The sequence below is a fragment of the Tachyglossus aculeatus genome, chromosome 2 (assembly GCF_015852505.1).
Source record: "Tachyglossus aculeatus isolate mTacAcu1 chromosome 2, mTacAcu1.pri, whole genome shotgun sequence".
Lineage (NCBI taxonomy): Eukaryota > Metazoa > Chordata > Mammalia > Monotremata > Tachyglossidae > Tachyglossus > Tachyglossus aculeatus.
The window spans coordinates 171,126,294-171,138,433 of NC_052067.1; the positions used below are offsets into that span (position 1 = coordinate 171,126,294).

General features: G+C 49.3%; 1 protein-coding gene across 1 annotated transcript in view; it reads right to left on the minus strand.

The window, feature by feature from the left end:
- ARHGDIB (Rho GDP dissociation inhibitor beta) overlaps window positions 1-11,791 on the minus strand; it is a 68,523-nt gene extending 56,732 nt beyond the window's left edge. Inside the window, exon 1 of the mRNA XM_038768404.1 lies at window positions 11,684-11,791. The gene's annotated coding sequence lies outside the window, so the exon portion shown is untranslated. The remainder of the gene's footprint in view (window positions 1-11,683) is intronic.
- Window positions 11,792-12,140: the final 349 nt, after the last annotated feature.

Consider the following 12,140-nt stretch of genomic DNA (forward strand, 5'->3'; position numbering starts at 1 on the left):
TTACTGCCATCCCTGCCCACAATCCATTCATTCAATCGTATTTATTGAGCGCTTACTGTGTGCAGAGCACTGTACTAAGCAGTGGGATGTCCAAATTGGCAACATATAGAGACGGTCCCTACCCGACAGTGGGCTCACAGTCTAGAAGACTATTAGACTAGACTAAGACTTAGACTATTGTTGTCTTCATTTTTATTATTTTCGTGATCATTTTTATCAATGGGGTCACCGTTTTTATTATTGCCTTCCCAGACTGAGCCCCTTCCTTCCTCTCCCCCTCGTCCCCCTCTCCATCCCCCATCTTACCTCCTTCCCTTCCCCACAGCACCTGTATATATATATATATGTTTGTATATATTTATTACTCTATTTATTTATGTATTTATTTTACTTGTACATATCTATTCTATTTATTTTATTTTGTTCGTATGTTTAGTTTTGTTCTCTGTCTCCCCCTTCTAGACTGTGAGCCCACTGTTGGGCAGGGACTGTCTCTATATGTTGCCAGCTTGTACTTCCCAAGCGCTTACTACAGTGCTTTGCACACAGTAAGCGCTCAATAAATACGATTGATAGATTGATTGATTGATTGTACATTCCCAAGCGCTTAGTCCAGTGCTCTGCACACAGTAAGCGCTCAATAAATACGATTGAATGAATGAATCATGCTACTGACTACGCTCTTTCTCTGAACTCAGCACGGGACGCGATAAAAGATAATCGCATCACACCCGGTCCCCTTCTCAAACGGAGTTTGCGGTCCGAGGAAGGAAGCAGGGTTCTTATCCCCATTCTTCAGGTGAGGAAACTGAGGCCTCAGGGCGTTGAGCGACTTGCCTTACCTCCTTCCCCTCCCCACTGCACCTGCATATATGTATATATGTTTGTACGGATTTATTACTCTATTTATTTATTTTACTTGTACATATCTATTCTATTTATTTTATTTTGTTAATATGTTTTGTTTTGTTGTCTGTCTCCCCCTTCTAGACTGTGAGCTCACTGTTGGGTAGGGACCGTCTCTATCTGTTGCCAACTTTGACTTCCCAAGCGCTTAGTACAGTGCTCTGCACACAGTAAGTGCTCAATAAATACGATTGAATGAATAAATGAATTTATTTATTTTACTTGTACATATTTATTCTATTTATTTCATTTTGTTAATATGTTTGGTTTTGTTTTCTGTCTCCCCCTTCTAGACTGTGAGCCCGCTGTTGGGTAGGGACCGTCTCTAGATGTTGCCAACTTGGACTTCCCAAGCGCTTAGTACGGTGCTCTGCACACAGTAAGCGCTCAATAAATAAGATTAAATGAATGAATGAATTTATTTATTTTACTTGTACATATTTATTCTATTTATTTCATTTTGTTAATATGTTTTGTTTTGTTGTCTGTCTTCCCCTTCTAGACTGTCAGCCCACTGTTGGGTAGGGACTGTCTCTAGATGTTGCCAACTTGGACTTCCCAAGCGCTTAGTACAGTGCTCTGCACACAGGAAGCACTCAATAAATACGATTGAATGATTGAATGAACCTTCTAGACTGTGAGCCCACTGTTACTTGTACATATTCTATTTATTTTATTTTGTTAATATGTTTTGTTTTGTTCTCTGTCTCCCCCTTCTAGACTGTGAGCCCGCTGTTGGGTAAGGACCGTCTCTATCTGTTGCCAGCTTGGACTTCCCAAGCGCTTAGTCCAGTGCTCTGCACACAGTAAGCGCTCAATAAATACGATTGAATGAATGAATGAATGCCCAAAGTCACACAGCAGGCCGGAGGCAGCCCTGGGAAGGGAACCCAGGCCTCTGGAGTTCCAGCCCATGCTCTCCTCCAGCATTTGTATATATTTGTACAGATTTATTACCCATTTTATCTTATTTGTACGTATTTACTACTCTATTTTATTAATGATTCATTCATTCATTCATTCAATCGTATTTATTGAGCCCGTACTGTGTGCAGAGCACTGGACTAAGCGCTTGGGAAGTCCAAGTTGGCAACATCTAGAGACGGTCCCTACCCAATAGTGGGCTCAAAGTCTGGAAGGGGGAGACAGAGAACAAAACAAAACATATTAATAGAATAAAATAAATAGAATAAATATGTACAAATAAAAAAATAAAAATAATGATGTGTCTATAGCTATAATTCTATTTATTCTGACGGCATTGAGGCCTGTCCCCATGTTTTGTTTTGTTGTCTGTCTTCCCCTTCTAGACTGTGAGCCCGTTGTTGAGTAGGGACCGTCTCTATCTGTTGCTGATTTCTACTTTCCAAGCGCTTAGTCTGGGCAAGTCACTTAGTTACTCCGGGCCTCAGTGATCTCATCTGTAAAATGGGGATGAAGACAGTGAGCCCCTCGTGGGACAACCTGATCACCTTGTATCCCCCTCCAGCGCTTAGAACAGTGTTTTGCACATAGTAAGCAGCGTGGCTCAATGGAAAGAGCCCGGGCTTTGGAGACAGAGGTCATGGGTTCGAATCCCGGCTCCGCCACATGTCTGCTGTGTGACCTTGGGCAAGTCACTTCACTTCTCTGAGCCTCAGTTCCCTCATCTGTAAAATGGGGATGAAGACTGTGAGCCCCACGTGGGACAACCTGATCACCTTGTATCCCCCCAGCGCTTAGAACAGTGCTTTGCACAAAGTAAGCGCTTAACAAATGCCATTATTATAAATGCCATTATTATTATTATTATTAGTCCAGTGCTCTGCACACAGTAAGCCTTCGGCCCTGCAGCCCACCCCCTTCTCCTGGAAACATTATCCAACCTCGGCCTCACTGGCTCTGTCCTCTCCTGGTTCTCCTCATATTCATTCATTCAATCGTATTTATTGAGCACTGACTGTGTGCCAAGCACTGTACTAAGCGCTTGGGAAGCCCAAGTTGGCAACATCTAGAGACAGTCCCTACCCAACAGCGGGCTCACAGTCTAGAAGACTAGAAAGGGGAGACAGACAACCTAGTATTAGATTGTACTAGTCTGTAGTACAATAATAATAGGCATATCTCTCTGCCCGCTCATTCTCCGTCTCCTTTTTGGACTCCTCCTCCTCCGCCTCCCACGGACACCGTCCTTGCCTCCACTTCCCATCCTCCCAATCCGTCGACGGCCTCCTCCGACCTGACGTCCGTCCCCTCTGCTCCTAGAAAACCTCTCATCTTAAAGACCACCAATGGTCCCCTTCTTGCCAAATCCAACGGCGTCTACTCCATCCTAATCCCCCTCCACCTCTAGGATGCCTTCGACCCAGTGCTCTGCACAAAGTAAATGCTCAATAAAGATGATTGAATGAATGAATGACCTTGCGGCCCACCCTCGTCTCCTGGAAACATTATCCAACCTCGGCTACGCTCACACTGTCCTCTCCCGGTTCTCCTCTCATCACTCCGGCCGCTCATTCTCCGTCTCCTTTTTGGACTCCTCCTCCTCCACCTCCAATGGACACTGTCCTCGCCTCCACTTCCCATCCTCCAAATCCGTCGCCGGCCTCCTCCGACCTGACGTCCGCCCCCTCTGCTCCTAGAAAACCTCTCATCTTAAAGGCCACCAATGGTCCTCTTCTTGCCAAATCCAACGGTGTCTACTCCATCCTAATCCTCCTCTACCTCTAGGATGCCTTCGACCCAGTGCTCTGCACACAGTAAGCGCTCAATAAAGATGATTGAATGAATGAATGACCTTGTGACCCACCCCCTTCTCCTGGAAACATTATCCAACCCTGGCTACGCTCACACTGTCCTCTCCCGGTTCTCCTCTCATCTCTCCGGCCGCTCATTCTCCATCTCCTTTTTGGACTCCTCCTCCTCCGCCTCCAATGGACACTGTCTTCACCTCCACTTCCCGTCCTCCCAATCCGTCGCCGGCCTCCTCCGACCTGACGTCCGCCGCTTCTGCTCCTAGAAAACCTCCCGTCTTAAAGGCCACCAATGGTCCCCTTCTTGCCAAATCCAACGGCGTCTACTCCATCCTAATCCTCCTCCACCTCCAGGATGCCTTTGACCCTGCAGCCCACCCCCTTCTCCTGGAAACATTAGCCAACCTCGGCTTCACGGACACTGTCCTCGCCTCCTCTTCCCGTCCTCCAAATCCGTCGCCGGCCTCCTCCGACCTGACGTCCACCCCCTCTGCTCCTAGAAAACTTGCCGTCTTAAAGGCCACCAATGGTCCCCTTCTTGCCAAATCCAACGGCGTCTACTCCATCCTAATCCTCCTCCACCTCTAGGATGCCTTCGACCCAGTGCTCTGCACACAGTAAGCGCTCAATAAAGATGATTGAATGAATGAATGACCCTGCGGCCCACCCCCTTCTCCTGGAAACATTCTCCAACCTCGGCTACGCTCACACTGTCCTCTCCCGGTTCTCCTCTCATCTCTCCGGCCGCTCATTCATTGTCCGTCTCCTTTTTGGGCTCCTCCTCCTCCGCCTCCCACCCGGTCACTTTGGGGGTCCCTCAGGGCTCAGTTGTGGCTCCCCTTCTCTTCTCCATCTCCACCCTTGGAAAACTCATTCGCTCCCACGGCTTCAACTCCCACCTTTCCGTGGATGATTCCCAAATCTCCCCCTCCGGCCCTGATCTCTCTCCCTCTCCGCCATCTCGCATTTCCTCCCGCCTTTGAGACATCTCTACTTTTCTGTCCTCCTGTCACCTCAAACTTAACACGTCCAAACCAGAGCCCCTTCTGTTCCCACCCAACTGTCCTCCCCCGGCCTTTCCCATCACTGTAGACAGCACCACCAACCTCCCTGTCTCCCAAGCCCACAACCTTCAACTCCCAGAGAAGCAGTGTTGCTCAGTGGAAAGAGCCTGGGCTTTGGAGTCAGAGGTCATGGGTTCAAATCCCGGCTCTGCCAATAGCCAGCTCTGTGACTTTGGGCAAGTCACTTCACTTCTCTGGGCCTCAGTTCCCTCATCTGGAAAATGGGGATTAAGACTATGAGCCCCCCGTGGGATAACCTGATCACTTTGTAACCTCCCCAGCGCTTAGGACAGTGCTTTGCACATAGTAAGCACTTAATAAATGCTATCATTATTATTATTATATGTTCAACTTCAACGTATGTTGCCAACTTGGACTTCCCAAGCGCTTAGTATGCTTAATTCATTCATTCATTCAATCGTATTTATTGAGTGCTTACTGTGTGCAGGACTAAACGCTTGGGAAGTCTAAGTTGGCAACATCTAGAGATGGTCCCTACCCAATAGCTGGCTCACAGTCTTGAAGGGGGGAGACAGGCAACAAAACAAAACATATTAACAAAATGAAATAAATAGAATAGATATGTACAAATAAAATAAATAGAGTAATAAATATGTACAAACATATATACATATATACAGGTGCTGTGGGGAGGGGAAGAATGAACCTTGGCATTAACAATAATAATAATAGTGGCATTTGTTAAGCACTTACTATGTGCCAAGCACTGTTCTAAGCACTGGGATAATAATAATGATAATGATGGCATTTATTAAGCTACTATGTGCCAAGCACTGTTCTAAGCACTGGGATAATAATAATAACAATGATGGCATTTATTAAGCACTTACTATCTGCAAAGCACTGTTCTAAGCACTGGGGAGGTTACAAGGTGATCATGTTGTCCCACTGGGGGCTCACAGTCTTAATCCCCATTTTTACAGAGGAGGGAACTGAGGCCCAGAAAAGTTAAGTGACTTGCCCAAAGTCACACAGCTGACAAGTGGCAGAAGCGGGATTTGAATCCATGACCTCTGACTCCAAAGCCCGGGCTCTTTCCACTGAGTCACGACAGTGCTTGGCATATAGTAAGCACTTAAACAAACACCAACATTATTATTATTATTATTATTATTATTATTATTATTATTATTATTATTATTGGGTCTAAACCTGGATCCGCCACTCGTCAGCTGTGTGACTTTGGGCAAGTCACTTCACTTCTCTGGGCCTCAGTTTCCTCCTCTGTAAAATGGGGTTGAAGACTGTGAGCCCCAAGTGGGACAACCTGATCCCCCCAAGTACTTTGAACAGTGCTCGGCACATAGTAAGTGCTTAAACAAATACTAATATTATTATTATTATGGGTCAACATTATTATTATTATTATTATTAAGGGTTCTAATCCTGGCTCCACCACTTGTCAGCTGTGTGACTTTGGGCAAGTCACTTCACTTCTCTGGGCCTCAGTTCCCTCATCTGGAAAATGGGGATGAAGACTGGGAGCCCCCCGGGGGACAACCTGATCACCTTGTATCCCCCCCAGCACTTTGAACAGTGCTTGGCACATAGTAAGCACTTTAAAAAATACCAACATTATTATTATGGGCCAACATTATTATTATTATTATTATGATTATGGGTTCTAATCCTGGCTCTGCCACTTGTCAGCTGTATGACTTTGGGCAAGTCACTGCACTTCTCTGTGCCTCAGTTTCCTCATCTGGAAAATGGGGATGAAGACTGTGAGTCCCAAGTGGGACAACCTGATCACCTTGTATCTCCTCCAGCGCTTAGAACAGTGCTCGGCACACAGTAAGCGCTTGAACAAATACAACATTATTATTATTATGGGTCAACATTATTATTATTATAGGTTCTAATCCTGGCTCCGCCACTTGTCAGCTGTGTGACTCTGGGCAAGTCACTTCACTTCTCTGGGCCTCAGTTTCCTCCTCTGCAAAATGGGGATGAAGACTGTGAGCCCCACGTGGGACAACCTGATCACCTTGTATCTCTTCCAGCGCTTAGAACAGTGCTCAGCACATAGTAAGCGCTTAAACAAATACCAACATTACTATTATTATTATTATGGGTTCTAATCCCAGCTCCGCCACTTGTCAGCTGTGTGACTTTGGGTGAGTCACTTCACTTCTCTGTGCCTCAGTTCCCTCATCTGGAAAATGGGGATGAAGACTGGGAGCCCCCCGTGGGACAACCTGATCACCTTATAACCTCCCCAGCACTTTGAACAGTGCTTTGCACATAGTAAGTGCTTAACAAATACCATCATCATCATTATTATTATGGGTCAACATTATTATTATTATTATTATTATGGGTTCTAATCCCAGCTCCGCCACTCGTCAGCTGTGTGACTTTGGGCAAGTCCCTTCACTTCTCTGTGCCTCAGTTTCCTCCTCTGTAAAATGGGGATTAAGACTGTGAGCCCCACGTGGGACAACCTGATCACCTTGTATCTCTTCCAGCGCTTAGAACAGTGCTCTGCACATAGTAAGCACTTAAACAAATACCAACATTACTATTATTATTATTATGGGTTCTAATCCCAGCTCCGCCACTCGTCAGCTGTGTGACTTTGGGCAAGTCACTTCACTTCTCTGGGCCTCAGTTCCCTCTTCTGGAAAATGGGGATGAAGACTGGGAGCCCCCCGTGGGACAACCTGATCACCTTGCATCTCCTCCAGCGCTTAGGACAGTGCTCGGCACATAGTCGGCGCTTAACAGATACCATCATTATTGTGATTATTGTCCTTGCAAAGTGCCCAGCATCATCATCATCATCAATCGTATTTATTGAGCGCTTACTATGTGCAGAGCACCGTACTAAGCGCTTGGGAAGTACAAATTGGCAACATATAGAGACGGTCCCTACCCAACAGTGGGCTCACAGTCTCAAAGGGGGAGACAGAGATCAAAACCAAACATACTAACAAAATAAAATAAATAGAATAGATATGTACCGACCGGTCCGATCTGGGATGCCAGCATTGCTCCCAGAGCCCGTTCCCAGCCCCCGCCCCGTGACCTCTGCGGGGTCACCGAAAGCCCCCCGAGGCCCGGGCCGGTGACCTTTCCCAGTGACCCCTCTGACTCAGTGACCCCATCCCAGCTGGCTCCGTGACCTTTCCCAAACAACCATTTCCCAGACCATTCCCAGTGATCCCAGTAGGCCCGCTGTCCTGGCCTACCGGGCTCCGTGACCTTTCCCACTCATTCATTCATTCAATCAATCAATCAATCGTATTTATTGAGCGCTTACTGTGTGCAGAGCACTGTACTAAGCGCTTGGGAAGTACAAGTTGGCAACATATGGAGACAGTCCCTACCCAACAGTGGGCTCACAGTCTAAAAGGGGGAGACAGAGAACAAAACCAAACATACTAACAAAATAAAATAAATAGAACAGATATGTACAAGTAAAATAAATAAATAAATAAATAGAGTAATAAATATGTACAAACATATATACATATATACAGGTGCTGTGGGGAAGGAAAGGAGGTAAGATGGGGGATGACTAATCAATTAATTAATCAATCAATCTGATAGCATTCTTTCATTCATTCATTCAATCATATTCATTGAGCGCTTACTGTGTGCAGAGCACTGTACTAAGCGCTTGGGAAGTACAAGTCGGCAACATATAGAGACGGTCCCTACCCAACAGCAGGCTCACAGTCTTGAAGACTGTCCCACTTTCCGAGGGCACTTGGCGTGTGCTTGGCGTGTGGTGGTACCGTGCTATTTGTTAAGCGCTTACTGTGGGCCAGGCACTGTACTAAGAGCTGGGGGGTAATCCAAGCAAATAAGAATAATAATTGTGGTATTTGTTGAGTGCTTACTATGAGCCAGACACTGGACTAAGTGTTGGCACGGGGGGGAAATCCAAGCAAATTAATAATTATGGTATTTGTGAAGTGCTTGCTATGTGTCAGGCACTGTAATAATAATAATAATAATAATAATAATAATAATAATAATAATAATAATGGCATTTATTAAGTGCTTACTACGTGCCAAGCACTGTTCTAAGCACTGGGGAGGTTACAAGGAGATCAGGTTGTCCCACAGGGGGCTCACAGTCCTCATCCCCATTTTCCAAATGAGGGAACTGAGGCCCAGAGAAGTGAAGTGACTTGCCCAAAGTCACACAGCTGACAAGTGGTGGAGTCAGGATTCGAACCCATGACCCCTGACTCCAAAGCCCGGGCTCTTTCCACTGAGACACGCGGCTTCTCGTGTACTAAGTGCTGGGGGGGAATCCAAGCAAATAATAACAATAATAATAATTATGGTATTTGTTAAGCGCTTACGGTGGGCCAGGCACTGTACTAAGAGCTGGGGGGGAATCCAAGCAAATAAGAATAATAATAATTATGGTATTTGTTAAGCGCTTATGGTGGGCCAGGCACTGTACTAAGAGCTGGGGGGGAATCGAAGCAAATAAGAATAGTAATTATGGTATTTGTTGAGCGCTTACTATGAGCCAGACACTGGACTAAGTGTTGGCGTGGGGGGGAAATCCAAGCAAATTAATAATTACGGTATTAGTGAAGTGCTTACTATGTGTCTGGCACTGTACTAAGTGCTGGGGGGATCTAAGCAAATAATAATAATTATTATTATGGTATTTGTTAAGTGCTTATGGTGGGCCAGGCACTGTACTAAGAGCTGGGGGGGAATCCAAGCAAAAAAGAATAATAATTATGGGAGAGCCAGGAGTCCGGGGGCAGGGGGTTTGAGCCGGGCAGCCCCTCACCTGTTGGGCCGGGGGTCAGGGGTCAGGGGTCAGAAGGACCACTGGAGACCATCTCCTCCGGTACAAAAACAGGAAGCCACAGGCCTCCCCGCCCTCCTCCTCACCCGCCTTTGCTCTGCCACCCGAGGCGGCTCAGACTCTGCCAGTCCTCCATCTTGGCATTTGGAGCCCCCTCCCCAAATTCTCCTCAGCCCCCTTCTTTTCCAGAACTTGGCTCAACCCCTTCCCCAAATCCCCTCCTCAGCCCCCTGACCATCCCCTCCTCAACTTCCCCTCATCTGCCCTCTTCCCCAGCACTTCCTCACCCCCTTCCCCAAGGCCCCCTGCCCATCCTTCTCCCCAGCCCCCTCCCCAAATTCTCCTCAGCCCCTTCTTTTCCAGAACATGGCTCAATCCCTTCCCCAAAGCCCCTCCTCATCCCCTGGCCATCCCCCTCCTCAGCTTCTCCTCAGCTGCCCTCTCCCCCAGCACTTCCTCATCCCCTTCCCCAAGGCCCCCTGCCCATCCCTCTCCCCAGCCCCCTCCCCAAATTCTCTTCAGCCCCCTTCTTTTCCAGAACATGGCTCAACCCCTTCCCCAAAGCCCCTCCTCAGCCCCCCGACCATCCCCTCCTCAACTTCCCCTCATCTGCCCTCTTCCCCAGAACTTCCTCACCCCCTTCCCCAAGGCCCCCTGCCCACCCCTCTCCCCAGTCCCCTCCCCAAATTCTCTTCAGCCCCCTTCTGTTCCAGAACATGGCTCAACCCCTTCCCCAAAGCCCCTTCTCAGGCCCTGGCCATCCCCCTCCTCCGCTTCCCCTCAGCTGCCCTCTCCTCCAGCACTTCCTCATCTCCTTCCCCAAGGCCCCCTGCCCATCCCTCTCCCCAACGCCCTCCCCAAATTCTCTTCAGCCCCCTTCTTTTCCAGAACTTGGCTCAACCCCTTCCCCAAAGCCCCTCCTCAGCCCCCGACCATCCCCTCCCCAACTTCCCCTCAGCCCCCCTCTTCCCCAGCACTTCCTCATCCCCTTCCCCAAGGCCCCCTGCCCATCCCTCTCCCCAGCCCCCTCCCCAAATTCTCCTCAGCCCCTTCTTTTCCAGAACTTGGCTCAACCCCTTCCCCAAAGCCCCTCCTCAGCCCCCCGACCATCCCCTCCTCAACTTCCCCTCATCTGCCCGCTCCCCCAGCACTTCCTCACCCCCTTCCCCAAGGCCCCCTCCCCAAATTCTCCTCAGCCCCCTCTTCTCCAGAACTTGTCCCTCCTCATCCCCTGGCCATCCCCCTCCTCAACTTCTCCTCAGCCCCCCTCTTCCCCAGCACTTCCTCACCCCCTTCCCCAAGGCCCCCTGCCCATCCCTGTCTCCAGCCCCCTCCCCAAATTCTCCTCAGCCCCCTTCTTTTCCAGAACATGGCTCAACCCCTTCCCCAAGGCCCCTCCTCAGCCCCCGACCATCCCCTCCCCAACTTCCCCTCATCTGCCCTCTCCCCCAGCACTTCCTCACCCCCTTCCCCAAGGCCCCCTGCCCATCCCTCTCCCCAGCCCCTTCCCCAAATTCTCCTCAGCCCCTTCTTTTCCAGAACATGGCTCAATCCCTTCCCCAAAGCCCCTCCTCAGGCCCCAGCCATCCCCCTCCCCAACTTCCTCTCCGCCACCTTCTTCCCCAGCACTTCCTCACCCCCTTCCCCAAGGCCCCCTGCCCATCCCTCTCCACAGCCCCCTCCCCAAATTCTCCTCATCCCCCTTCTTTTCCAGAACTTGGCTCAACCCCTTCCCCAAAGCCCCCCTCAGCCCTTGCCCATCCCTCTCCCCAAATTCTCCTCAGCCCCCATTCACCTCAACCCTTTCCCCAATCCCCCCTCCTCAGCCTCTGCCCATCCCTCTCCGCAGCCCCCTCCCCAAATTCTCCTCATCCCCCTTCTTTTCCAGAACTTGGCTCAACCCCTTCCCCAAAGCCCCTCCTCAGCCCTTGCCCACCCCTCTCCCCAAATTGGTTTTGTCCTCTGTCTCCCCCTTCTAGACTGTGAGCCCACTGTTGGATAGGGACCGTCTCTAGATCTTGCCAACATGGACTTCCCAAGCGCTTAGTCCAGTGCTCTGCACACAGTAAGCGCTCAATAAATACGATTGATTGATTGATTGATTTACCCCAAGCCCCCTTCCTCAATCCCTACCCATCCCTCTCCCCAGACCCCCGTGCGGGATGCCAGGCGACACTCACGGTGGGCTCTCTGCCCGTCGTGGGGGGACGAGGATGGTTGGCAGCGGTCGCCTCTGGGCCTCTGCTTTCTCGCCGCTCCTGCTTCTCTGCTCCGGCAGTTAGAACAGGAAGGAAGTTGGTGGAAAAAAAAAATAATAAAACCCACTCAAAGAGGAAACTCGAGGCTGCCACAGATCCTGTTCTTCTGCAACAGGCGGCCTCTTACCGGCCTTCGCCTCCGGAGCCCCGAAAGATGGGCCCTCTCTGTCCTGGGCAACCGCACCAACGGCAGGCTCTTTCTCAGTGGAAATCAATCAATCGTATTGATTGAGCGCTTACTGTGTGCAGAGCACTGGACTAAGCGCTTGGGAAGTCCAAGTGGGCAACATAGAGAGACGGTCCCTACCCAAAAGTGGGCTCACAGTCTGGGCTTTGGAGTCAGAGGTCGTGGGTTCTAATCCCAGCTCCTCCAGTTGTC